Here is a 26,081-nt window from a genome sequence, read left to right as displayed (position 1 = left end):
CAGGGGCACATAGCCAGAAAGTAGAAGGCCCTGGGTTAGAATGCAGACCTGCCTGAATCCCAAGGCCATACCCTTCTTGAACACCGTACAGTTCTTATTTCAGTAGGGGTCCCACAGATGGGTGGGGAGCAGGCAGAGAAACAAAAAAAAAGAGACTGGGTGCTGGTGTCTCATGCCTATAATCCTAGCACATGGGAGGCTGAGGCAGGAGGATCACTTGAGCCCAGGAACGCATGTCCAGACTGGGCAACATAGCAAGACCCCATCTCTATAAAATATATGGAAGATTTAGTGATTGCTAACCAAGCGTATGTCGCTGGGCTTAGCAGGCACTTTGAAAAGCAGAATATCTCTTATTCCTTAAAAATAACGCTGTGTTATACCCATTATATATATATATACACACACACACGTGTGCACATATATATATAAATTTTAAAAATAAAAATAAATAGACTGACGCAGTGGCTCACGCCTGTAATCCTAGCACTTTGGGAGGCCGAGGCGGGCGGATCACCTGAGGCCACGAGTTCAAGACTCCTGGCCAACATGGTGAAACCCCGTCTCTACTAAAAATACAAAAATTAGCTGGGCATGGTGGCAGGGGTCTATAATCCCAGCTACTTGGGAGGCCGAGGCAGGAGAATCACTTGAACTCAGGAGGCGGAGGTTGCAGTGAGCCAAGATTGTGTCACTGCATTCCAGCCTAGGTGACAGAGCAAGACTCTGTCTCAGAAAAATAATTAAAAAATAAAAATAAATAAAAGAAGCAGCAAAAGGTTTAAAATTAAAAGGGGGACTTTCAAAAGACCGTATGATCCTGTGGGAAGAGACATACTATGTTCTTACGTTTTATTTTTCTGTTGCGTACCACACCCAACCCAGGGCCTCGTATATTCTAAGCACACAGAATAATTTGTTGAAGGAACATTGAGTGAACAAGGAGAAGAAATGGCCTTTTTTTTTTCTTTTGAACGAGCCCTTTAGCTGTTCAGCATCTTCCTCCTTGTTTAAATGGGCCTTGTGGTCCCTTTTGACCCCCAGCTTCTGAGGCTTGCTGGGGAAGGCTGGCGTGAATACAGCTTCTCTTCCCCAGGGCCTCCTGGTCTCCACGTGTCTTCCCATCTGCTTTCCAGATGAGCAAATGACTCATCAGCTTCCTGCAGCCTTCCCAAACCTGCTTTTTGTCTTCTCCGCTCTCTTTCCCGATTTCTTAGGCAGAATTCTTCTGGCTGTGAGTGATGGAAACCAACTTAGTCTAGTTTAGGCTCCACGGGGGCGTTTACTGGCTCCCAGATGGTGATTCACAGGAACCCTGAGTGAGACTTCACTGGAGCACAGAGAGGGGAAGCAGTGTGCTCTAGGTCACACAGCTGTTCATTATGGGGAGGGCTGGGAGAGCTTGAGAATTTTGAGAACAAGCTCCATGCAGGTGGTAACTATTTATTCGACTAACGTATTCCCAGTGCCTAAAACAATAACAACCATCACATAGTAGGTGCTCAATAATATTTGTTGAATGAGCGTGTGAGTGCATGAATAGTGGAGTCTCTTTCATTTTTATAAAATAGAGTCTCACTCTGTTGCCCAGGCTAGACTACAGTGGTGCAATCTCAGCTCATTGCAGCTTCTACTTCCCGGGTTCAAGTGATTCTCCTGCCTCGGCCTCTTGAGTAGCTAGGATTACAGGCACGTACCACCACGCCCGGCTAATTTTTGTATTTTTAGTAGAGGTGGGGTTTCTCCATCTTGGCCAGGCTGGTCTCAAACTCCTGATCTCAAGTGATCCACCCACCTCGACCTCCCAAACTGCTGGGATTACAGGCGTGAGTCACCAGTCCCAGCTGAATAGTGGAATCTTAAAGTCTTCATCCCCGCTCTGTATGGATAGGAAGTAACTGAGGGCAGGGAGGGGAAATGGAGGAATTCTTTCCATCACTGTGCCTTTCTTTTCACTCTCATCATGCATCGGGGCCCCAGGGCCTGGCTTCTGCTAGCTTCAAGCCCTGGGTTCTCTTCCTGCCTCGAGGTTGTCTCAGCCTCCGCAGGTGACAGACAGTCTGCCTGCCCCAGTCTCAGCCTGGGCATCTCCCGGCTCATGAGGGCCCCACAGTGAATGGGCATCATTCAGTTCTTGCATCAGACTGGCTCGGGTGACCGTAGCAAGCTACAGCCCCCGAGGAAGATGCCAGGAGCTGGGTTTGCTGCCAAGGGCTCCTTGCTGCCATCCCTGTGATTCCAGCTCCCCGGGGCTCCCAGCGGGTGAGAATAAGGGCTGGCTGTGGCAGAGTTCTCGTCTTTGGGTGGGGTGTGTGGCGAATGGAAAGTCAGCCGCTCCGGCCTCGTGGCTTGGCTGCTGCGAGCAGGGATGCTTTATAAAGTGACTTTTCAAGGCCTTCTCCCTCCACTGGGCCTTGGCAGCCACACCATTTCTCCAGAACTGAGCCGGCCTTGTGTCTGTTGGGAAGAAAGACGTGAAAATGAGGGCTGGAGCGGACGCAGGGCCCCGATTCCAGGGGAAACAGGGCATCGTGTTGTGCTGCTGCCTGGGGCAGGGCTGACAAGCGCCACATTCATTCCTCAGCAGGAGTTGGCTCCTTTTGTGGTATCAAATGCCCCCTTTGCACAGCCGCGACATTGATCAGCAATGTCAGCTGTGTAGAGAGGTGGCGCGGGGTGGCGAGGCCATTTGATTAACCGGGGGCACTCTAAATGCTGTTTTTCTAATCTGAGTCGTCCCTCCAGAAAGTTATGTGCTTGTGTGCGGCAATATTACAAGTTTATGTTGTATTCTGTGTGGACGGCACCCCTCGGAGGTGTGCAAAGAGGCAGCCCTTATTTGGAGATGAGGGGCCGATGCGCGTGGTTGCAGCTCTCTGCACACGTTTATGCCTATCCTATCCCTATGCTATGTTTGCATGCCTTTTGTGAATGTACACAACTCTGAATGTTTATCTTTTTAAATTTTTACTTTTTAGAGACAGGGTCTCAATATATTGCCCAGGCTGGTCTTGAACTGCTGACCTCAAGCCGTCTTCCCACCTCAGCCTCCCGAGTTGTTGGAATTACAGGCAACCGCCCCTGTGCCTGGCCAACTCTGACTGTTACTTCTGCATCTGTTGTTGCATGACGAGTGGGTGCGTGTGTGTCTTCCTAAGACAGAGAGGCTTCCTGGATTCGAATCATGGCTTTGCTCCCTGTGCACCACATGATGAACTCCCGTCAGCCTCGGTCTTCTCACCTGTATAATGGGGACGATCATGGTTCTCACCTCACAGGAGAGTCTTGGAGGTTAAATGGGGCAACACCTGGTGCCAGGTCAGTTGTTGACATGTGTGAGTTATTGTGGCTGTTACGGTTTCGACTTTGCAGGCCTGCTAGTATGTCTGTGTGACCTGCTCCACGCCCTCATCCTCAGCTGTAGCGGGAATTGTATTGGTGTTTTCTCTTGCTTTCTGAACGAAGGATCCAGTGCTTTGAGTTCTGAGGAGGAAAAGGGACAGGATCTGAGACTCTCTTGGTTTCATCAGGCACTGCTCAGCTTGCTGTGTCCTCCCTGGATGGCAGAGGAGTCTCTGACCCTCCCTGGGCCCTGTGTCCCTCTTGGGTCACTCAGGCTTGTCACACCTCCTCCCTGAGCCCCTCCCCCAACCACACATAGGCACACACACATACAGTCACGCACATTGAATCTGTCTGACGTTGCTGCGATTTCCCATGAGGGGTTTAAATAATTCTCCATGGCTGTGGTCTGAACTGCACAGAGAGAATCTCTTTGTCCCTCACCTGCTAGTGGACACCTCCCACCTGGCCTGACCTCTGGCTCCAAATGGCATGTCCAGTGTTTCAAGCTGCTCTTCTAGCCCCTGTGAACCTGGGGTCTTGGAGGACGGCTCTCAATGGAGAATTGTGTCTGGAATGGAGACAAGGGTGAGGTATTCCCAGATGGGCGTTGAGGAAAGGGCCTTTTGCGTCTCCTGCTGTGAACAGCTTTCATGGCTCTTCTTCTGCAGTAGTGATATGGTTTGGCTGTGTCCACACCCAAGTCACATCTTGAATTGTAGCTCCCATCATTCTCACACGTGTTGTGGGAGGGACCCAGTGGGAGGTTATTGAATCATGGGGGCAGGTCTTTCTGGTGCTGTTTTTGTGATAGTGAGTGACTCTCATGAGATCTGATGGTTTTATAAAGGGGAGTTTCCCTACACAAGCTCTCTCATTCTCTCTTGTCTGCCGCCATGTAAGACGTGACTTTCACCTTCTGCCATGATTGTGAGGCCTCACCAGCCAGGAAATGGAAATGTGACTCCATTAAACCTCTTTTTCTTTATAAATTACCCAGTCTCGGGTGTGTCTTTATCAGCACCGTGAAAACAGACTAATCCAGGTGTTAAAATCGCAGACCGTGGAGGAGGATTTGTACCTTCAACGCCAAGTGTTGCTGCTTACTGGTTGTGTGATTTGGGCAAGACGCCTGCCCTTTCTGAGCATGTCTCCTCATCTGTCAAATGGCTAATAGCTGCATCCAAGGTTGGATATGAGAATTAAAGGGAGTTATTCCCATAAAACCCACAGAGTGATCCCTGGCATGCAGGAAGCATTGGTAATTTTTAGCTGTGGCTGGCTTATTACCATCGGTTACTTGTTTGTCTCTATGTATCTTCTTCTCGCTCTGGAAGCTGGAATGGTGGTCATTCCACACAGGCCTTTGACATCATAAGCACTTGGTGAATAGTTTGTGATTCATTTATCTATAAAATTCACCAGAAAATAGGGTATAGCCATCCTGGGCCACAGAGTGAGACCCTGTCTCTAAAAAATTTTTAAAAATAGCCAGGTGTGGTGGAAGTTCCCTGCAGTTCCAGCTTTCCAGGAAGCTGAAGCAGGAGGATTGCTTGAGCCCAGGAGGTTGGAGGTTTCAGTGAGCTATGATCATGCCCCTGCACTCCAGCCTGGGTGACAGAGTAAGACCCTATCTCTTAAAAAAAAAAAAAAAAAAAAAGAAAAAAATAGGATATAGTAAAACAAACACCCATGTATTTAACATAAGACAAGCTCCATAGCAGGAGAGCTTAATGATGGACATTTTCACCTTCCATTTAGGTGTTTCCCATGGAAACAAGAGAGTGAGCTTCTTTTTGTCCATGTCTCGAAGGAGGAAATGTATGTTCCAACAGCCCCCAAATAAAGCCCTCATAAGTTTGAATCCTATTTTCTCCACAGGCAGTTTATTTTGTATTTTCTCACGTTTTAAACCATCTTTTAAAAAATATTATCCATAACCCACCATTCCAACCCAACTGCAATTTTCACGTCTTCCGTTTCTTCCTGTATTTATCTATACCCGTTGTTTTTAAACTGTGTACACTTTGTCTTTTTCATATTCACTTAATATTACTTTGTAAACACTTTTTTTTTGTTTCTGTTTCTGAGACAAGGTCGCTGTCGCCCAGGCTGGACTGCAGTGGTGCAATCAGGGCTCACCGCAGCCTTGACTTCACCAGCTCAAGGAACCCTCCCGCCTCAGCCTCCTGGGTGGCTGGGACTACAGGTGTGCACCACCATGCCTGGCTAATTTTTTGTGTTTTTTATTTTCTGTAGAAACAGGGCTTTGCTATGTTGCCCAGGCTGGTCTCCAACTCCTGGGCTCAAGCTATTCACCCGCCTCAGCCTCCCGAAGTGTTGGGATTACAGGCATGAGCCACCGTGCTCAGCCTGTAAACACTTTTAAAGCATTTCTGTCATCTCTCTGCTGATCATGCTAATTAGTGCATAATTCACCACTGAGTTGATGCACCTTAGTTAATGTCACCATCGCTCAGTTGTTGAACATTTAGATTTTTGTTGATATTCTAAATAATGTTGCAAATGTCTTTGGGCCTATGGCTTTTATTTTATTTTATTTTCTAATTATTTCTGTAATAATTTTTTAAGCAGGAGCTCACTGGCCAAGAAACATTTCATAAATGTTTAGTGCTCCTAAATGTTGTGGAAGTTGATATAATAATATAATAATAACAACCACCATAGCCACTAACCCTTCATTGAACAACTAGGCCAGGCATTATCTGAGTGCTTAGCATACATTTTTCAATTTACTTCTCCCAGCTCCTTGAGGTGGGGATGTTATTCTCATTTTACAGATATATGAACAGAGAAAAAGAGAGATTAAATTACCTGCCCAGGAACATAGAAAAGGATGTTGAAGAAGCCATCCCTTCCCTCAAAAAACTCAGTTACAGAACACTACACAGTTACCTCGGCAAGCTCAAAGTTGCCCTGGCCAGTTCTTGTACCATTTCCACAACTTCGGCTTGCAAATGCTAAATATGTGCCCATAAGTATATCTCCCTGTATACATTTAGGCAGTGATTCAACTTGCAGGAAGTCCCTCTGGCTTTTCTGGAAGATTCTCCCACCCCAGGTGGCTCCGGTCCCAGCAACCTCAAGGCAGAATGGCGGGAGTTTAGGAAATTGATCTGAAGTCCTTTTCCCTTGCTTCCTTGTACCTTTTCCTTTGTAACATCCCCCGCCCCAAGGGCCCAGTGTCCCTATGTGCTATCATCTCCCTTCCAACCTTTCCAGCCGTGATCTCTGAAAAAACTCATCCACGCTGAGCTGGAGCTGATTGGAATTCATTCCAGGGAGAGTTGCATTTTGTCAAGCACTAATGTTAAAGAATTGACTCTGAAGAATAGATTGTAGACGTGTGTGTGTGTGTGTGTGTGTGTGAAAGAGAGAGAGTGCGACAGAGAGACAGAGAGGAGAGAGAACTGGATTATGTCATTCCCCTGGCTGTTACTTCTGTTTTTCTCTCCCTTTTTTCCTCTTCCCAATATAGGGTTATTACTTTCCCAATGTAGGGTTGATTCCTGCTCGTCCTTCAAACTTCAGATCAGGTGTCCCCTCTTCCGGCTGGCCTTCCTCACTCTAACTCTACACCTTGTTTCTTTCACTCGTGGCTTTCATTACAAGCTGACTTTGAAGGTTGATGGGTTGATTCGTTACCTGTGTCTCCTCCTAAACTGCAAGTTCTGTCTCTTTTTTTTTTTTTTTTTGAAACGGAGTCTCTTTCTGTCACCCAGGCTGGAGTGTGATGGCGTGATCTCAGCTCATTGCAACCTCCTCCTCCTGGGTTCAAACAATTCTCATGCCTCAACCTCCTGAGTAGCTGGGATTACAGGCATGTACCACCACTCCCAGCTAATTTTTGTATTTTTAGTAGAGATGGGGTTTCACCATGTTGGCCAGGCTGGTCTTGAACTCTGACCTCAAATGATCTGCCTGCCTCGGCCTTCCAAAGTGCTGGGATTACAGGTGTGAGCCACGGCGCCCGGCCCCTAAACAGCAAGTTCTATGAGGGCAGTAGGTACTATAATCTGTGTTAGTCACTGAGGTACCTAGAATCTAGCGTAGTGCCAGGCACAGGGTCAGCTGCACTCACTGTTTGTTGATTGAATGCTTGATGTGTCTCCCAGCATTCCTTTCACTGTCATCCCCTGTCCTTCCCGTCCACCTGGCCAAAGACCGAGAAAGCTGCCAGTGCCAGGAAAGAGTTTGAAGCTGTGATTTCCCTGTTGCCAAATAAATGAGAAGCCCGGTCAGGGCCAGTTAACCTGATGGCCGCTGTTGGAGAGGTCTGCTGGCTGAATCCTTAGCCATTGTGTTGAAAACACAGCCGCTGTATTTTGTTTTCCTTTCCCAAAGAAATATTTGCTTTATCTCTGGCAGTGTGTACTTTATTATAACAGAGCTGGAGGATGTTGACCTGAGAAGTCAAAAAACATGGTTTCCAAAGAGACTCTGTCAATGGCTCAAAATTAATAAACGTGCAGCTGCCGGTGGCGGGGCCGGGGGGGCTGGAGTGGAGGGCGAGGGCCGGAGGACGGGTGCAGAAGTGATTAAACTGCTCCCATTTTGCCACAGGGACGACACCTCTTTTCTTTTAGTGGCAGGTTAAGGGGATGAAAATCTGAATTGGCGTATCTCTAAACAAGTTATTACTTCAGCCGTGAGATAATTTGTTGAGAAAATGCCATTATGTTTCCAATATAGGTCCCTCGGACTGTGCAACCGGGGTGTGATGCTGGCAGCTGCGGTTGCATGTAGATGCTAAAGCATCGTGGAGCGGGAGAATGAACTTCAGGTTAAAGCCTGTCTATTCTTAAGTAAATTGAGTTTTCTGTTTTTCACGGCGTAATGAGGAGGGAGCAGGGCTTTCCTGCTGCTTCCCAGTGCTGGGGGCCTGGAGTTGTCCACACCCCTTCCCTCGACGCTTAGGATCCTTCCCACAGCACCAGAACCTCCGGGGACTCTCATTCTGCCCAGAAAGACCAGGGAGAACACAGATCTTTACTCTTTGTGGGGAGGAGCCTCAAGGACGGCCTTGAGCATCTAAGCCTCCACTGCCGTGCTTCCCAGTGACCTTAAGGATGTCATCTGTTATGGGTTGAACGATGTCCCTCTCCTGTCCCCAGATTCATATGTAGAAGTCCCGATTTCCAGTACGTTGGAAGAAGTTGACCTTATTTGGAAAGACGGTCCTGGCAGATGTAATTTGCAAAGATGCAGTCATACTAGAGGAGGGTGTGTCCCTAAGCTAATATGACTGGTGTCCTTATAAAAAGGGGGCATTTTAATTAATCGGGTATGGTAGTGGGCGCCTGTAATCCCAGCTACTCAGGAGGCTGAGGCGGGAGAATCACCTGAACCTGGGAGGTGGAGGCTGCAATGAGCCAAGATTGAGCCAGTGCACTCCAGCCTGAGTAAAACAAAACAAAACCCAGTTGGGGGTGGGGACATTTGGACATAGCCATGCACACAGGGAGGCAAAGACAGAGATGGGCATGATGCATCTACAAGCGAAGGAACATTCGAGATTCCCAGCAGACCACCAGGAGAGAGGCATGGAACGTTCTTTCTCACAGGCTTCAAAAGGAACCAGCCCTACCAACACCTTGATCTTAGATTTCTAGGCTCCAGAAGTGGGAGGCAATACATTTCGATTGTTTAAGCCACTTAGTGGCGCTTTGTTATGGCAGCTGGTGAGAAATGAATACATCATCCAAGGGCCACGGTTCACCCATCATCTACTCCCCGAAAAACATCACTCATATCCGCTCAAATCCACGTCTCCACCTGTGCCCTGAGTAAGTCCTTAAATCTGCCGTGTAGGCCACCGAAGTTTCAGCTGTCACTGCCCTTTAGTCTTGCAGAAACACAGTCGGTCTTACGTTGTTCCTTTACAGGTAACACCCTCCCTATGACATTCTGAGCCCCAGAGGGGGAGCTGGGCCTCTTTCTGTGTCTTGATTCCAGCAGGCACTTAAGTGGTGCTTGTTGGATCCAGCAGATTTGCCCACTCTGAGTCCTGAGATGCATCCACTTCCAGTCCTTTCTAGAGTTTTAGCCCCTTGCCTTGTCAGTCCTTTGGTGACTGTATGCCCCTCAATATTTATGTGGTTTCCATGGATCCAAGGTCTGCATTGTCCAGTCTTGACTCATAGATGTGAAAGAGCTGTTCACGAGGTCAGCAGTTCGAGCTAGCCCGACCAACGTAGTGACACCCCGTCTCTATGAATAATACAAAAATTAGCCAGGAATGGTGGTGCGCGCCTGTAATCCCAGCTACTCAGGAGGCTGAGGGTGCAGTGAGCCAAGATTGTGCCACTGCACTCCAGCCTGGGTGATACTCTGTCTCAAAAAAAAAAAAAAAAGCTATTCAAACTATGGAGTGCCCTAGTAAAATTGTAGCAATGACTGATTCCACTGTTTGTGTGTCTGAAGAGGGACAGTGAGCTAGACTCAAAGGCTCAGGTTCCAGTCCAGCTTTATCATTTACCAGCTGGCTATCCCTGGGAAAGTCACTTAACCTCTCTGAACTTCGGTTTTCTCAGCTTGCCTTGTCTGCCTCATGGGTTTGCAGGGAACCAAGAATGTGTGTGAGAGACCTTTGATAGCATCAGAGCAGAGACTGTAGACATAGAGAAAAGGGGGGATTGAAAAGGTTCTCATGGTGATCTGGAGAACAGGTACCCCAGCAAAAGGGGTCTCCATGGGAAGGGTGGGTCCAGGGTTGCCAGATCGCCAGAGTTTTTAATAGAAGCCAGAAAGGCAGTTTATTATGATGAATCCCAGTCATTCAATGTTGTCTCAGGTGTTTTTAACCACCACAGGTTCATATCAAATTAGATTGCAAACTATTTCTGGGCCCATGAGCCACCATTTTGTGACGCCTGCTATAGAATTTGATTCAGATAGAGGTCGATGGCAATGCTTATTTCCTTTCTGTTACCCAAACCTGCCGATCCACGTATCCTCCTCGATAACTCTGAAATGCAAGAGTCAATATTAACCAAGGAAAATTTACCTTGTCACCTCCTCCAGGAAGCCTTCCCTGATCACATCCCTACTGAATTGAATTGGATCAGAGGTTGGCCAGCCTTTTCTTAAAGGAGCAGATAAGAGATATTTTACATGTTGAGGGCCCTTCAGTCTCCTTGGCAACTACTGAACTGTGCCTCTGCAGCAGGAAAGCAGCCAGAGATAATATGTAAACAAATGAATGTGGCTGTGTGCCAATAAAACTTTATTTGTGAAAATAGGTCATGAGCTGAATCTGGCTATGGGATGGTAATCATTTCCTGATCACCTGGTAAGATACTTTTTTTTTTTTTTTGAGGTGGAGTCTCACTCTGTTGCCCAGGCTGGAGTGCAGTGGCATAATCTCAGCTCACTGCAACCTGCACCTCCTGGGTTCAAGCCATTCTCCCGCCTCAGACTCCCGAGTAGCTGGGATTATAGGGTGTGCCACCATGCCTGGCTAGTTTTTTCTATTTGTAGTAGAGACAGGGTTTCACTGTGTTGGCCAGGCTGGTCTCAAACTCCTGACCTCAAGTGATCTGTGATCTGCCCACCTCAGCCTCCCAGAGTGTTGGGATTACAGGTGTGAGCCACTGCGCCCAGCCTAGATAGCTTTTTTATGTACTACCCTAACACTCCAAATTTAGCCCCTTATCAGCAGTTTACTACCACAACTAAGAACACATTTATTGAGCACTTACTGTGTGCCAGTAGCTGTTCCAACTCCTTCATTTATCTTTACTCATTTTTCACAATGAGTTCATGTGGAATGTCCTGCTGCTATCCCCATTTCACAGATGAGAAGACTGAATCGCAGAAAGGTTAAGCAACATGCCCAAGGTCACCCAGCTGAGCTTTCAGACTCAGAAGCAAAGAACACTTTGTTTCTATGGCTCACCCAGCAGATGTTTCGCTTCATCTCTGTATTTCCTTGGTGCCCAGTGCAGGGACTGGCTCTAAGGTTGTGCCCAGGAGTCACTGCATGAGTGACAGGCATTATTTCTGGTTTTGCAAACCTGCACAGGAGGGGTATAGATACAAACATTGCTTTGTAACCCTTTCTAAATAGACTCAGAGAATCTGCCTGGGGCAAACAAACGTTCCCAAGCCAGACACCTTTGTTTTCCTTGCGTGGAGAATTTGGCAGCTCTGGCTTGGACTTGCACAGGGCTACTTTTAAACATCTGGTTCTCTTAGCATCCCTAAAATCCAACAGCACCCGTAACAACTTTCATCTCTCTGCCGCGGCGCCTTGTGAAACATCACAGCTCCCACCATGGCTGATTGGAGGAGTGGTGAGCAGAGTCTGCTGTTCACCAACCAACAGATGAGAGTGACAGAGAGGACCCTCTACATCTGAGTCCTTTCCCGAAGGGTCCCTGAAGAATTCCATGTCAATATGGTAAATTGATTCCTAGTTGAAAAGCCCTTCACAGATTTCGCTGTATTTAAAGGAGTCCCCGATGAGAATCCTTTATACCGTGAATGATCTCCTGGTAATTGATCTGCTTTAGAAGTTTGGCTTCAGTTTAACAGGGGCACCTGTGTTGTGTGAGCAGAGCTCAAAATATTATAATGAGCAAGAATAATTATTATGATTATTTATAGGGAGTCGTTGTGATGTGCCAGGCACTTGTGACACATGCTATGTTTTATGCAATTATTTTTATTTTTTTAGAGGTAAGGTTTCGCTGTGTCGCCCAGGCTGGAGTGCAGTGGTGCAATCATGGCTCACTGCCGCCATGAATTCCTGGGCTCAAGGGATCCTTCTGCCTCAGCCTCTGAAGTAGCTGGGACTACAGGAATGCATCACCCTTCCATTTTCTAATATTTAAGAGATTGGTGCAGGTGGGGGGGTGATATGATTTGGCTCTATGTCCCCATCCAACTCTCATCTCGAACTGTAATCCCTGTGTGCCAAAGGAGGGACTTGGTGGGAGGTGATGGGATGAGGAGGAAGGTTTTCTCCATGCTGTTCTCATGATAGTGAGTGAGTTCTCATGAGATCTGATACTTTTAAAAGTGTTTGGCAGTTCCCCCTTCACTCTCGTTCTCTTCTGCTGCCATATAAGATGTGCCTTGCTTCTCCTTCCTCTTCTGCCACGATTGTAAGTTTCCTGAGGCCTCCCCAGCCCATGTGGAACTGTGAGTGAATTAAACCTCTTTTCTTTATAAATTACCCAGTCTCAGGTAGTTCTTGATAGCAGTGTGAAAATGGACTAATACAGGGGGATGGGCAGGGATCTCACTCTCTTGCTCAGGCTGGTGTTGAACTCCTGTCCTCAAGTGATCTTCCTGCCTTGGCCTCCCAAAGTGTTGAGATTGCAGGCAAGAGCTACCAAGCCCAGCCCAACAAATGCTTTATATCCTCTGTTTCATTTGTTCCTTTCAACTCCTCTATGGGGTAGGTGCTGACCTTTTGCCTATAGGTAAACTGAGTCATAGGTTAAATTGTGTGCCCAAGGTCACATAGCTGGTCAGTAGCACTGCTGGGATTCGAACACAGGTGGTCTAGCTCCAGGGCCAGAGCTCTTCCCACCCTCCTCTGTTGTTTTCTCTGAGCGTGGTGGCTTTATTTATCTCCAGAAATGCTGTCCTCCTCCGTGGTCTGACATGGAAGCTCAGGTGCTTCTTGCAGAGTGGGTGAAGTTGTGCTGTATGTCAGTGAGGATGGACTCCTGCCTCCAGGGCACTCCGCCCAGATGCTCCCTGTTGGAGTCACTGGGCCGTATCAGCTCCTCTGAGAGAGCAGAAGGAAAAAGCTGGCAGGGTTGGACTTGATGGATCATGTGGAGACCACCTCTGCCTCCCATGGAGAAGCGCCCTCCACGAAGGCTGAGTAGAAATCTCTTCTCCATGAACCGTAATGATGATCACTGCTGTGGTGGGTGACATGAACCACCCCGGTGCCGTTCAGTGTGGTGGCCACCAGCCACATGGGGCTCTATCAGAAGCCCTGGAAATGTGGCTACAGCAGTGAGAAATTGAAGTTTTTACTTTTATTTCATTTTCATTAATTTAAATTTGAAACCTGATACCTGATTCAGTTATTAAATAAATTTGGAACAACTTGGGTCTGAGAATTTACTTCTTCATTTGACGTATTAAAAAAAAAATCAGTTGGCTGGGCATGGTGGCTCACACCTGTAATCCCAGCGCTTTGGGAGGCCGAGGCGGATGGATCATGAGGTCAGGAGTTTGAGACCAGCCTGCCCAACATGGTGAAACTCCGTCTCTACTAAAAATACAAAAAAAATTTAGCTGGCCGTGGTGGTGTGCGTCTGTAGTCCCAGCTACTCAGGAGGCTGAGGCAGGAGATTGGCATGAACCCAGGAGGCGGAGCTTGCACTACTGCACTCCGGCCTGGGCAACAGAGCAAAACTCTGTCTCAAAAAAACAAACAAACAAAAAAATTAATTAATTAATTCTTTTCAGATGGGGTCTCCCTATGTTTCCCAGGCTGGTCTTGAACTCCTGGGCTTAAGCAATCCTCCCACCATGGCCTCCCAAAGCACTAGGGTTACAGACGTGAGCCACCACACCCAGACTCATATGACATTTTTCTGAACTCTAAAGATGTAGCATATATTGCTGATGAACATTTAGCATCTACATTGAGGTATGACAGCATGATCTCACTTATCAGTGGGAGTGGGAACTAAATGTGTGTACACACAGACATAGAGTGTGGAATGATAGACACTAGAGACTGTGAAGAGTGGGAGGGTGGTTGGGGGGGATGATGAGAATTACTTCATGGGTATAATGTACACCATTTGGATGATGGCATACACTAAAAGCCCACACTTCACCACTCCACAGTTTATCCATGTAACAAAATTGCTCCTGTACCCCTTACATTTATAGAAATAAAAAATAAATACATTGAGGTATGCCATCATGTAAAATACACACCGTCACCTTCAGAGCCATCTACTCACATCATATACTACAGTCGTGGTTTCTTCTGCAAACCGAAGTGTCTGAGACAGGTCTCAATCAGTTTAGAGGTTTATTTTGCCAAGGTTGAGGACATCCCCAGGAAAAAGGGACGAAAGTCACTGGAGGATCTGGCCCATGCTTTTTCCAAAGAGGGCTTTGAGGACTCTGTATTTAAAGGTGCAAAAGTGGGCAGAAGGGGAAGGAGGAAAGAAAGAAAAAACAGGAAAGTAGGGAGTGAGGTGAGAGGTCACATTCTTATGAGGCTTTGATTAACTCTCACCGGATCCACATGTTGCATTTGAAAGGCGGGGGTAGGGGAACAGTCACTTATGTATTCATCTCAAGCTCAGTAAATCCGTATTTTACATGGGATAAAGTAAACATACAGTGGAGGGAACTGTCTAATATACATTTGTCTTGAGATGGGCAGGGTGACGATTTCTAGTCTTGTCTTTGTCCATACCTCTGAAGATAAGCTGTTAATTTACATTGTCAAGGTGAGGGAGGCCACCCGGAGAGATATGTAGCCTTCTATCTTGCAGCTGTCTGTTTAGGAACAAAGGGAAAGGCAGTGTTTTGCATGACTCAGTTTCCAAGCATAACTCTCCCATTTGGCATAGTGAATTTGGGGTCCTGAGACAGCAGGTTTCCTTTCTCCTTCTGGTGGTCATTTATTCGTTCAATAAATATTTTTTAGGAGTGCCAGCGAGTGTGCACGATGAGGATGCAGCAATGAATAAGATACAGAGATCAAACAGACCAAAAAAGTAGAACCTAGTAACATGGCAAGTGTTGTACCTGGGATTAAAACAGGAGGATGTGTTGAAGAGGGTGGTCCTAAGAGAGCCCTGAGGGAGATGACATTTGGCCCTAGACCTGAGCAACCAGAGAAGCCATGTGAAAACTTGGATGAAAACCCTCCCAGGCAGAGGGAAGTGGCCTTGAGGCAGCAGAGAGAATGGAATGTTCTACAAACCTTAGGCCATCAGTGCTGGAGCACAGAGGAAGAAGGAAGCATGGTGTGAGATGAGCTTGAGGAACAGGCAGGGGTAAGATCCTGTAGGGCTTTCTGATCAAGGTGAGAAGTTTAGATTTTCTTTCCAGTGAGATGGGGAAGTCATGTTGGATTTATGAATTGCTATGTTGTGTGTTCTTTGGTTTATGATTTTATAAGGGTCCCTGTATTAGTTCTCATGCTGCTAAATAAAGACATTGAGACTGGGTAATTTATAAAGGAAAGAGGCTTAACTGACTCACCGTTCCACATGGCTGCAGAGGCCTCACAATCATGGTGGAACGCAAATGAGGAGCAAAGGCATGTCTTACATAGGGGCAGGCAACAGAGAATAAGAGCCAAGTGAAAGGGGGAACCACCCCTTATAAAACCATCAGATCTTGTGAGACTTACTACCATGAGAACAGTATGGGGGGAAACTGCCCCCATGACTCAGTTATCTCCCACTGGGTCCCTCCCACCACATGTGGGAATTATGGGAGCTACAATTCAAGATGAGTTTTGGGTGGGGACACAACCAAACCCTATCAGTCCCTCTGGTGGCTGCTGGAAGAAGAAAGGACCCTGGGAGTAAAGGGATGTTGGGATCCAGGATGACTGGCACTTGGGTCAGCATGGTGGTGGTCAAGGTCAGAAGCAGACAGTTTGTAATTGCCAGATGGGCTTATTTTACCCACTGTCCATATAGGGCCGATTTGTCAAGACAGGGGAATTGCAATAGAGATAGTTTAATTCATGCAGAACTGGCTGAATGGGAGACTGGAGTTTTATGATTCAAATCAGTTTCTCTGGAAATATCTCTGGAAATTTTGAGGCTAGAGTTTTTCAAGGATAGTTTGGCGGGCAAAGGAATGGGTGCTGGTGATTGGTTGGAGATGCAATCACAGGGGTGTGTGGAAAATGATCCTCTTCTGGGCGAGGCCACAGTACTGGTTGGTGGGTCTGGGTTGAGCCATCACGGTCAGAAATGCAAAAATCTTCCCCTAGTCCATATCAAGTGTTAAATAAAAGAAATGCAAAAACCTGAAAAGACATCTCAAAAGGCCAATCTTATGTTCTACAAGAGTGACGTTATCTGCAGGAGGAATCAGGGAAGTTGCAAATCTTGAGACCTCAGGAATAATGGCTGGTAATCCTTTACACTTTAGCAGAATTCAGGCTTTTTTTTTTTTTCTTTTTTTTTTGAGATGGGGTCTTGCTCTGTTGTCCATGCTGGAGTGTAATGGGGTGATCTTGGCTCATGGCAACCTCCATCACCCGGGTTCAAGCGATTCTCCTGCCTCAGCCTCTGGAGTAGCTGGATTACAGGCGCCCACCACCATGCCCAGCTAATTTTTTGTATTTTTAGTAGAGACGGGAGTTTCGCCATGTTGCCTAGGCTGGTTTCCAACTCCTGAGCTCAGGCAATCTGCCCTCCTCAGCCTCCCAAAGTGTTGGGATTACAGGCGTGAGCCACTGTGCCCGGCCAAGGCTTTTCTTAATCCTTCTAACCTAATAGGCCTACATTAGCTTTACAAAGGTGGTTTAGTTTTGGGGAAAGACTGTTATCTTTTAAAGTATAAACTAAACGTCTCTGAAAGTGAGCTTGACCCAAGCCCAGGAATGATCGTGAGCGGTTGGGAGGTTAAAGGCAAGATGGGGGTTGGTTAGATCAGACCTCTTTCACTGTCATGATTTTCTCACTGTTACCATTTTTGCAAAGGCAGTTTCAAGTTTTGGACATACTGTGTTGACTTACCAGTGAATTGGAGATGTGTTGGCCACAGGGGCCTGAAGGATAAAGAGGCATTGAAGGTTCCTCCTCCATGCTTGGCTTGAACACTATGGTGTTTTGCTTTCGACTTAGGCACCTTCCTACCACTCCCCACCCCAAAGTATTAATTTCCTTCCTCCTGTGTCTGCCTCATTCTTGCTGGCAGCTTTTTCGTGTAGATACAGCCTCAGCTTTATTGGATAAGCCTGTTTTGAGTGGGGAAAGAGGAATTTGTTCTCTTTTGGTTCGACTCAGGGCCCTATATTCCTTGTATTCTCCTCCCCGAGTTGAGTTTGTTTCTGCTAATGGAAATGATGTTCGGATTAACAACAGATCTCTTAAACCGAGGGTTGACTTCCCTGCCATTTTTATTCCCCCCTCCTGCTGCTTTGTGGGGGAGATGCCGAAGATGCCGAAGAGGTGGGGGGTGAAGTGAGTATTTAATTGTGTGCAAATCAGGAATAGTGACTAAAGCAGGTACAGGGCACGATCTGAATCCTGCAGGAGCCACACCTGACATGATTCCCTTTCCTGACTTCAGGCTCCAAATGAATTTCTACTTGACTAAAAATACCTCAAGAGCTGGGTGGCAGCTTAAGCTGTCGGTAAATTTAAAACAGGTTTGCGTGCCACTGATTATAGCAGAGGATAAAAAGTTACTGGAGAATTTTGTTTAACTCCTGGTTCTCCATCCTGTCTTGGAGCCTACACCCTTTGATTCTTGGATGGATTGAAATGGTGGGCTGCATATTTCACTTTTTTATGTTTCTTTGAACTGTTCAATGGCTAGGGACTATGTTGGATGTGTTTTAGGTTGAAGACCTGTCTCACTTAAGAGAAGGTGGTGTAAAAATGGCCTGGGGCTGATTAGACACAAAGTCCAGTGTGAGTCAGAAATGTTCTGTGCCTGGGTGGCTAAACACAGATCCACTCTGGGGCTGCATATTTATTTGCAAGACACCTCCAGCATGTCTGTACTCCTTTCTCAACCTTCTGCCTCTTACAGTGATCCTTCTGTACTATCCTGCAGGTAAACCATAATTGAACAAAACTAGTAGCCAGGCGTGGTGGCGTGCACTTGTAGTCCTGGCTACTCAGGAGGCTGAGGTGAGAGGATCGCTTTGAGCCCAGGAGTTTGAGGCCGAAGTGAGGCAGGATCGTGCCGCTGCACTCCAGCCTGAGTGGCAGGGTGAAACCGTATCTCTAAGAAAAATAAAAACGATAAAAGCCTTTAGGCTTTCTATGCATTTTCACATTGAATCTACACAGCCACTTTGTCGGGGATCAACAATACTGAATTTTACATGAACCCCGTGCTCCTGGGGAAGAACAAAGGTCAAAGGAATCCCCCCCACCCATTCGTATTGCAGAAAATGCCTCACTGCAAAGAACCAGTGTTCCCCATATGACTTAGATAGAACTCGTGGATACCCTTTTGTTTCCCCAGGACGGGGCTAGACTCAGACCCTGCACATTCCCGTTTGTTACCTGGCTGCTCGTTCCCACTGATCAATCAGAACAACGTGCTTGATCACCAGACTTTGGATCAGACTCTCTTCTTCTTCCACGTGCTTGTACCTTGACCCACGCCGAGCCTAAGCCAGCACATAGCCCCTCCTGAGAAAAGGCTGGCATCGGGGTAAAACATTCTCTGATCACCCCATCCTTTCTTCCCCACACCTGCTCTTGCTTTCTCCTTTTAGTAAAAGAATACTCCTTTTTGCCTAGCCTTTGAGATGCTTGCAGGATCCTTAAGATCTTATGGTAAAGCACCCTCCCTAGTGCAATTGTTCCTTTCTTCCCTTCGCAATAATCCTTTCCAATGATGTTTCTCCTTCCTTAACCCGGATTAGTTTTTTCTTTAACAGTTTGTCTTAAGTATGATGGTCTCCATTTTCCAGAGGAGGAAGTTGGGACTCAGGGAGGTAGTGACAGGCAGAATGGGGAGCTCTGATCTGTCTGAACCCAGAGACTGTGCTTGTTCCCTTAACTAGTTCCCGAGGCTCTGTTCATGAATTGTAGACTTTATCTCTGTGGTCCTCTACATGCTTGTCATCTAATCAGAGAGACACAGACAGTCCCTGACTGACGATGGGTTTGACTTATAACTTTACATTGGTGCAAAGCAATGTATCTTTAGCAGAAGCCTTACTTCGAGTTTTGAGTTTTGATCTTTTCTCAGGCTAGCGATGTATCTGGATATTGTGTTTTGTGTTTTCGCATCCTGTCATGTCTGCAAAACATCCGTGTACAGTATTCCACACTTCATTATAAACTAGGCTTTGCATTAGATGATTTTGCCCAGTTGTAGGCTGATGTCAGTGTTCTGAGCGAGTTTAAGGCAGGCTGGGCTAAGCTGTGATATTCGGTAGGTTAGGTGCATTAAATGCATTTTCAGCTTAGGCTATTTTCAGCTTACAGTGGGTTTATTGGATGTGACCCATTTATAAGTCACGAGCATCAGTCTAAGATACTGAGTCATGGTTTGTGTAGCATCTTTGTTTTATAGCCCTGGGAAAGAGAAACTCATGCAGATTCACTGTTTTTTATGCACTTATGTATTCCTGTGAATAGAGTCTTCAGGAGAAGAAATATTGGTGTCTACAACAGAGACAGGCGTGTGAATGTTGAACTTCCAGCTTGCGTGGTTAGGAAAGGTTCTTGGACCGGGCAAGACTGGAGCTGCTCTGAGGAGAATGGGTTCCATGTGGAAGTTGCAGGACTCGCATATAGGGTATTGTTGGTTAGAGATGCATGGGGGTGGGGGAGTCCAAAAAGGGGTAGCAGTGGTTCCCTTGCCTGCCAGGCAGCCAATGGCACCTTCTTCTCTGGGCAGTGGTAAGCCACTGCAGGTCTTTGGGCAGGAGAATGTCATAATGACAATGATGATAATAATGATGACGCTGATAATAGCCTGTGCCTCGTGTTTTTATAGCTTCTCTCCCAAGGTGCCCTTCTCTGGAAAGCTGGGAGTGCTTCACAGATGTTACCTAATTAATCACTAGTGCTTCCCTGCCGAGGGAGGTGGGGGGTGGCTAATATCCCCATTTTTCAAAGGAGGAAAACCAGGCAATGGGAAGCTCTCAGGTAGACTAGTGAAGCAGTGTGGGTGCTGGGAGAGACTCTGCAACAGTTCCTCTTTTTCTCTTCGCCTCCAGACCTACAGCCCACCTTTTGGGAATAGAGTGGCCTAGGACAGATTGGTTTGTGCACAGGCAGGTACAGATAAGAGGGTCTCTTGTGTATGAAGGATGGAGGAGAGGAATCTATACACTGAGTATTTAGAGATGCTTGAGTATGGACACCTGGGAGTCAGATGAAGTCACTCCTGGCTTTGGGCACACCCTAGACCTTGATATCCCCTTCTTCTGCTCCCTCAAAGGTGTCTCTTGCGGCATTTATCATCCTCCTCTGAGTCGGCTGACCTCCATGGCTGTTCTGTGCCCTCCTTGAGGCAAGGATCTTACCTTTTATAATCTAACCTCAGTGCCAGGTTCATGCGCTTTGGCCTGACTCTTAAATTTGCCATCTTTTGTCATGGGTGAGTCACTTCCCCTCTCTTAGCCTCAGTTTCTTCATCTGTAAAAGGATGATGACAACTACACCTGCCTTACTGGGTTACTGTGAAGATTAGATGAGGTAATGCATGTCATGTGCTCAACAGTGCCTGGGACATTTAATAAATTATCAATGCTCTTATAATAGGGGCTTAAAAACATAAACACCGGATTACTGCTGTAAACTGGTTCGTGGATACAGGTGTACCTTCTTGAATGCAATTGACATGCAATGGAAATACTGAGTAGGAATCAGATTCCTTGAAATGGAATCATTCTTCCTGTTGATGTGTATTGTAATTTTAAAGAAAACATATGCGCTATTTCATTTCTGCCTGGGTATAGTCAAGCTTTTGTTCCAAGTTCCTGAGCCCCTCCACCTCTCCATCAAGTATCTAGTAATCCATAAACAAGGCTTAAGCTGCTATTTAAAGCAACTCTGCTGTTAATCCCTTTGTAAAAGCAAATCCTTTGGGAATGCGAATAACCTCGCCCCCTCCAGCTCTTTCCTTTTGAGCTTATTGTGTAAATTCAGGTTTTTCCTACTTTATTTCTTTTAAGGTAGTGCTATCCATGATTGAGAGTCAGAAATTCAGAACTGGAAGATGGACGGAATCTTAGAGTGTCCGGCCCAACATCTTCATTTAAAAGATGGGAGATGAGGACCTGAGGAAGGGGGTGCTTTTCACATCTGGGTAGCAGTAAAACTCAGGCTTAGCCCATGTCTCCAAAAGTGTTTCTCAGTTGTTACGTAAGTGATTTTCTTTTGTCATGTATTTATTTAAAGCGATATCATTTTTCCCCCCTAAATAATACTAATACAAATAGTATTCATATTGTGTTGGTTCTGTGGCAGGCACTATTTGAAGCCCTTGCCATGAATTAACTTTACATGTTTTAAGTCATTTACCCTTGAACAACCTCTGTATTCAGGAGGCGCTATTGTTAGTGCTGTTTTGCAGATGAGGAAACTGAGGCACCACGTTGTGAACTCATTATCCAGGGTCCCACTGCTCATAGGTGACCGTCAACTCCAGAGCTCATCAATTACAGGTGTCTCTCTGTTGACTAAACGCATGGCCGTAAAGCTTTATTTTTAAAAGAGATCTATTCAATAAAAAAATGAGAGTTGGTTGAAGAAAATACTAAGTTACTGGATTGGGTAGTACAGATATATGGCAAAACCCACGAAACTAGTGCATGGGCATTGGAAGTTTGGAAACGTTGCAGAATACCATCTATTGTGTCAAAAATGCATTTGCAAATTCTCAGGAAAGGCTCGTTGGGTGCCAAGGACTATGTGAGGTGCCAGAAACAGACAAGTAGCTGGAAACAGACCAAATCAGACAAGGCTACTGCCTTCGTGCAGCGTATAATCTAGCTGAAAAGAGTGCACAAGAGAACAAATAATAAGATATTACAGCCTCTGGGAAATGTTCCAGGGAGGCCGACAGTGGAGTGCATAGGCGTGTGTGTGTGTGTGTGTGTTGTGTGTGTGTGTGTGTATGTGTGTGTTTATGTGTGTTATGGGGACAGGGCAGGCAGTGGGGGCCTGCATTTACTAGGTTCATTTGTCACATCTATGAAGAGGTGACACTTCAGATAAGACATGAAGGTGAGTGACATGGACAGGTTTGTCTCTTTATCCAATCATGTCTGTCTGCTCTGTCATCTCCTCTTTGGGAGTAAATGCAGAGAACTGTCATGCTCGTGTTTGTGAGCAGCTTTTACCTCCTTCAAGGACTCTGCAGGCACCTAAAATCAGGAATTCCTCCAGGCCCGATGCTGGGAATAGGACAGCACTAACTGTCGCCCCTCTGTCAGGTGTAGACTGAGAAGTGCTGCCACCAGCAATTGATTTTTCGCTTTCTCCATGAGAGAGGCAGCAACAACAGGGTTAGTTTATTACTAAACGGAATCATTAATTCATCTGTATCTTTACATACCGGTGCTGTCCAAGAGAAGTCAGATGAGTTTGGAATGCGGATTTTTACTCACCCTTGGAGCTGCTCCCTGCTTTTAGCTTACAGCTTTGCTAAATAAAACAGGCTATTTCTGGCCAACTTCCTTCCCTAGGGCAGGAGTTGCGAAGTTTGATGTTTTCTAGGCAGTGCTGGTAATGAGAACAAGTGTCCTGGCCACATGGGGACTGGGCGCTCCCACACCGCATCTGAAGCGGACAGTTGCCTCTCAGCCGCAGTCAATTCAAAGTACGGATCCAGTGAGGCCAGATCTAATTTTGCAAAGAAGGTTAGATATCCAGAAGTTGAATGCACAGTCTTCCTGAACTTCGAACATTGGCGGCTAATTGAAAAATTTAAAAACGCTTTGCAGGTCAAAACAAAATGTATCTGAGAGATTCAGCGGGGGGCAGGGGGGTGGTGATCAGTGGGTGACCTCTTTTCTGAGGGCCCCTGAAAACCAGGTCTGGCCAGCCGAGTGATAGAATGGGCCCAGGATCTCTCAGAACTTGGTGGGACTAAAGGAGAAGAAATGGGCAAAACCACTTACTTACCTGGGATTGTTGTACAGCATCAGCTCGTATCTGCCGATTCACTTTCAATCTGATCCTTTGGGCCAAGGGCTGGAACTGCTTTATAGAAGCCCAAGTTCTATGCCAAGTGTTTTACATACATTGTTAGCCCAGGTGATCCTCCCAGCAACCCCCAGAGGCAGATCCTAATGTTATCCTTATCTTACGGATGGAAACCGGAAAGCTTTTAGAGGTTAAAACTTCTCTTCCGGACGGGCGCGGTGGCTCACGCCTGTAATCCCAGCACTTTGGGAGGCTGTAGGCAGGCAGATCACCTGAGGCCAGGAGTTCGAGACCAACCTGACCCACATGGCGAAACCCCGTGTCTACTAAAAATACAAAAATTAGCCAGGCGTGGTGGCAGGCACCTGTAATCCCAGCTACTCGAGAGGCTGAGACAGGAGAATCACTTGAACCTGGGAGGCAGAGGTTACAGTGAGTCGAGATCTTGCCATTGCAGTCCAGCCTGGGCAACAAGAGTGAAACTCCATCTCAAAAAAGAAAAATCCACTTTGGGTCACACGGTTATTACAGGAAGTAGCTGAGTTGGAAAACATACCCTGGCCTGTTTCCAGGGCCCAAGACATTGAGGGATACTCACTACTCTCTTCCTTTAACATAAGCCAGTTCTTAATTCAGCTGTTAAAATGTACATGTTCCTTTTGTTGAAATCATTCATCTTATCATTGCCATTGCAAGTCAACAGTTGCCGAGCCAGGACCTCAGACACCCTGTTTGGCTCTGGGAAAACAAGTGGCTAAGACCTAGCCCCTGCCACAAGGAATCATGAATGTTACAGTGGAGTGAGGAAGATGGGTGCTTAGAGAGAAGTAATTACGGGATAGAGTCGTGGTGGCGGTGACCGCAACCAGCTAGCTAAGGAGGGAGGGGCCTACTTATCTTCAGAGGTGGGGAAGGGTTTCCAAGAAAAAGTCTTGAATTGGGAAGGATAAATGTGAATTCTCCAGGTGGGCAAGAGAAGAAAGGATTCCTGGCAGAGAGAATGGGCCGTGCAGAATGAGGAGGAAGATGTGAAGCTGCAATGCATTTCCTGTGTTTGTGGCTAGTGACGGTGGTTTAGAAGGAACTGTCTATCCCTGCGCTTGGGATTCTGACTGTGCCTTTCTCAGCTCTCTCCATGGGACGCCTGGCTTTTCTCCTTCCACCAAAATGAAAGCCTCTGCCTGCAGCTTGTTGGAAGTGAGTACATGGGTCTCAGGACAGGTGGCAAGGTGTGACTGTGTCTTGGGAGATGGGACTGGGTAGTTGTTTGAAATTTGTCCTCTGCAGTCAGACCTCCTGGGTTCAAATCCCGGGTTTGCCAGTGACTGTGACCTTGAGTATGTTGCTTCATTTCTCTGTACCTCAGTTTCCTCACCTGGGTAATGGGGAGGGGAGTTACTCCTTCTTGGGGTCTCTAGGAAGTAATACACTAAAGCATCTTGCACAAGACCTCTGGGATAGTGAGTGCCAGTATGGGGACTGTTATCTAGAGCATGTGTGTTGTGGTCCGCATGCCCTTCAGTATCCTGGTTGACTCACGCATAGATAAGGGGGCATTCAGAGGCAGTCACACTGGCTCCTCTGCAGGGCCAAGTTCATCTCCCACGTGCTGTGCTGGCTGCACTCTTGGCAGGCCCTGCCCCAAGTCCTGAGATCCCAACCTTTGTGCTGCACTCTGATCTCCAGGCTGTGCTCTGCTGACACAGTGACATTGCCGTCCACTCCGTGTGGGGCCCCATTAACATTGAAATTAAGTAATATTAAATAGAATTAGAAATGCAATTTCCATATTTGTAACATCCACGTGGTCGGCAACCACGTGTGGCTAGTGAGTTCCACTGGGGTCAGTACAGGGACTGTTTCTATCATCACCGAAAGTTCTATGGGGCAGCAGTGCCTTGGACAATTCCTGGGACCTTCACATGCCTCTTGCTGAAATGGGCCCGTCGTGAAGCATTCTGTGTACCTGTTTTGATGTGCAGTGATGCTTTCCACCCCAGAGAAATGGAGATGCCCAAATACCGGCATCTCCATTTGCCCCTTCTTGCAACCTTTTGGCCCAAAGTGGCTTCTGTCACGGTGAATCTGGCCAAGAGAGTGCCCAGCACATAGTGGGTGTCCAATGACAATTGAGGAAGGGGGCATGGCACAGTGGGTAAGAGCATGGACTCTGGAATCATCCCTGCCCTGGTCCCAATTCTGGAAGGTGGCCTCTTTGTGCCTCAGTATTGTCATCTGTTCAGTGGGGAAAATACCAACAGCTGCTTCATGGGCTTACAGTGAGGATTAACTGAGATAAAGTTGAAGTGTACTGTTAGTCCACATCTGTTGCCACTGTTAGTTGAGTAAATAAATTCATTCCTAGAAATCTTAGGTTCTCTTTCTGTAGTGTTTCCTTGGATTTAGAATCATAATTTCATAGACTGTCAGAGCTAGAACGTTAGACATTTTCTATTAATAATTCAATCTCCATTTATTTTAAGATGTTGCGGCTGGGCATGGTGGCTCACACCTGTATTCCCAGCACTTTGGGAGACTGAGGCAGGTGGATCATTTGAGGTCAGGAGTTCAAGACCAGCCTTGCCAACATAGTGAAACCCTGTCTCTACTAAAAATACAAAAATCAGCCAGGCATGGTGGCGCACGCCTGTAACCCCAGCTCTGGAGGCTTAGGCAGGAGAATTGCTCGAAACTGGGAGGCAGGGGTTGCAGTGAGCCGAGATCATGCCACTGCACTCTAGCCTGGGTGACAGAGTGAGACTCCATTAAAAAAAAAAAAAAAAAAAGATATTGCCTTTTATTTGTTCTTTTTTTTTTTTGGTTGAATAGCGTGAAATAAATTTAAAAAATTGTCCAGCTTTATTGAAATGTAATTGGCTTGTGATAAATTATGCATGTTCAAAGTGTAAAATTTGA

The 26,081-nt window shown here is 46.6% G+C and overlaps 1 protein-coding gene and 1 long non-coding RNA gene across 3 annotated transcripts in view; both read left to right on the top strand.

Moving 5' to 3' along the window:
* XYLT1 (xylosyltransferase 1) overlaps positions 1-26,081 on the top strand; it is a 370,892-nt gene that overhangs the window by 64,608 nt on the left and 280,203 nt on the right. The gene's annotated exons all lie outside the window — the stretch shown is intronic.
* On the top strand, positions 693-9,623 carry LOC116271310. Its single transcript, XR_004179828.1, has 3 exons — positions 693-728; positions 3,319-3,322; positions 8,767-9,623. It is a non-coding gene; the product is annotated as an uncharacterized LOC116271310 (long non-coding RNA).

Source organism: Papio anubis, chromosome 18, assembly GCF_008728515.1.
Source record: "Papio anubis isolate 15944 chromosome 18, Panubis1.0, whole genome shotgun sequence".
NCBI lineage: Eukaryota > Metazoa > Chordata > Mammalia > Primates > Cercopithecidae > Papio > Papio anubis.
The sequence above is the reverse complement of the archived record's forward strand: the minus strand, read 5'-3'. Positions and strand labels throughout refer to the sequence as shown.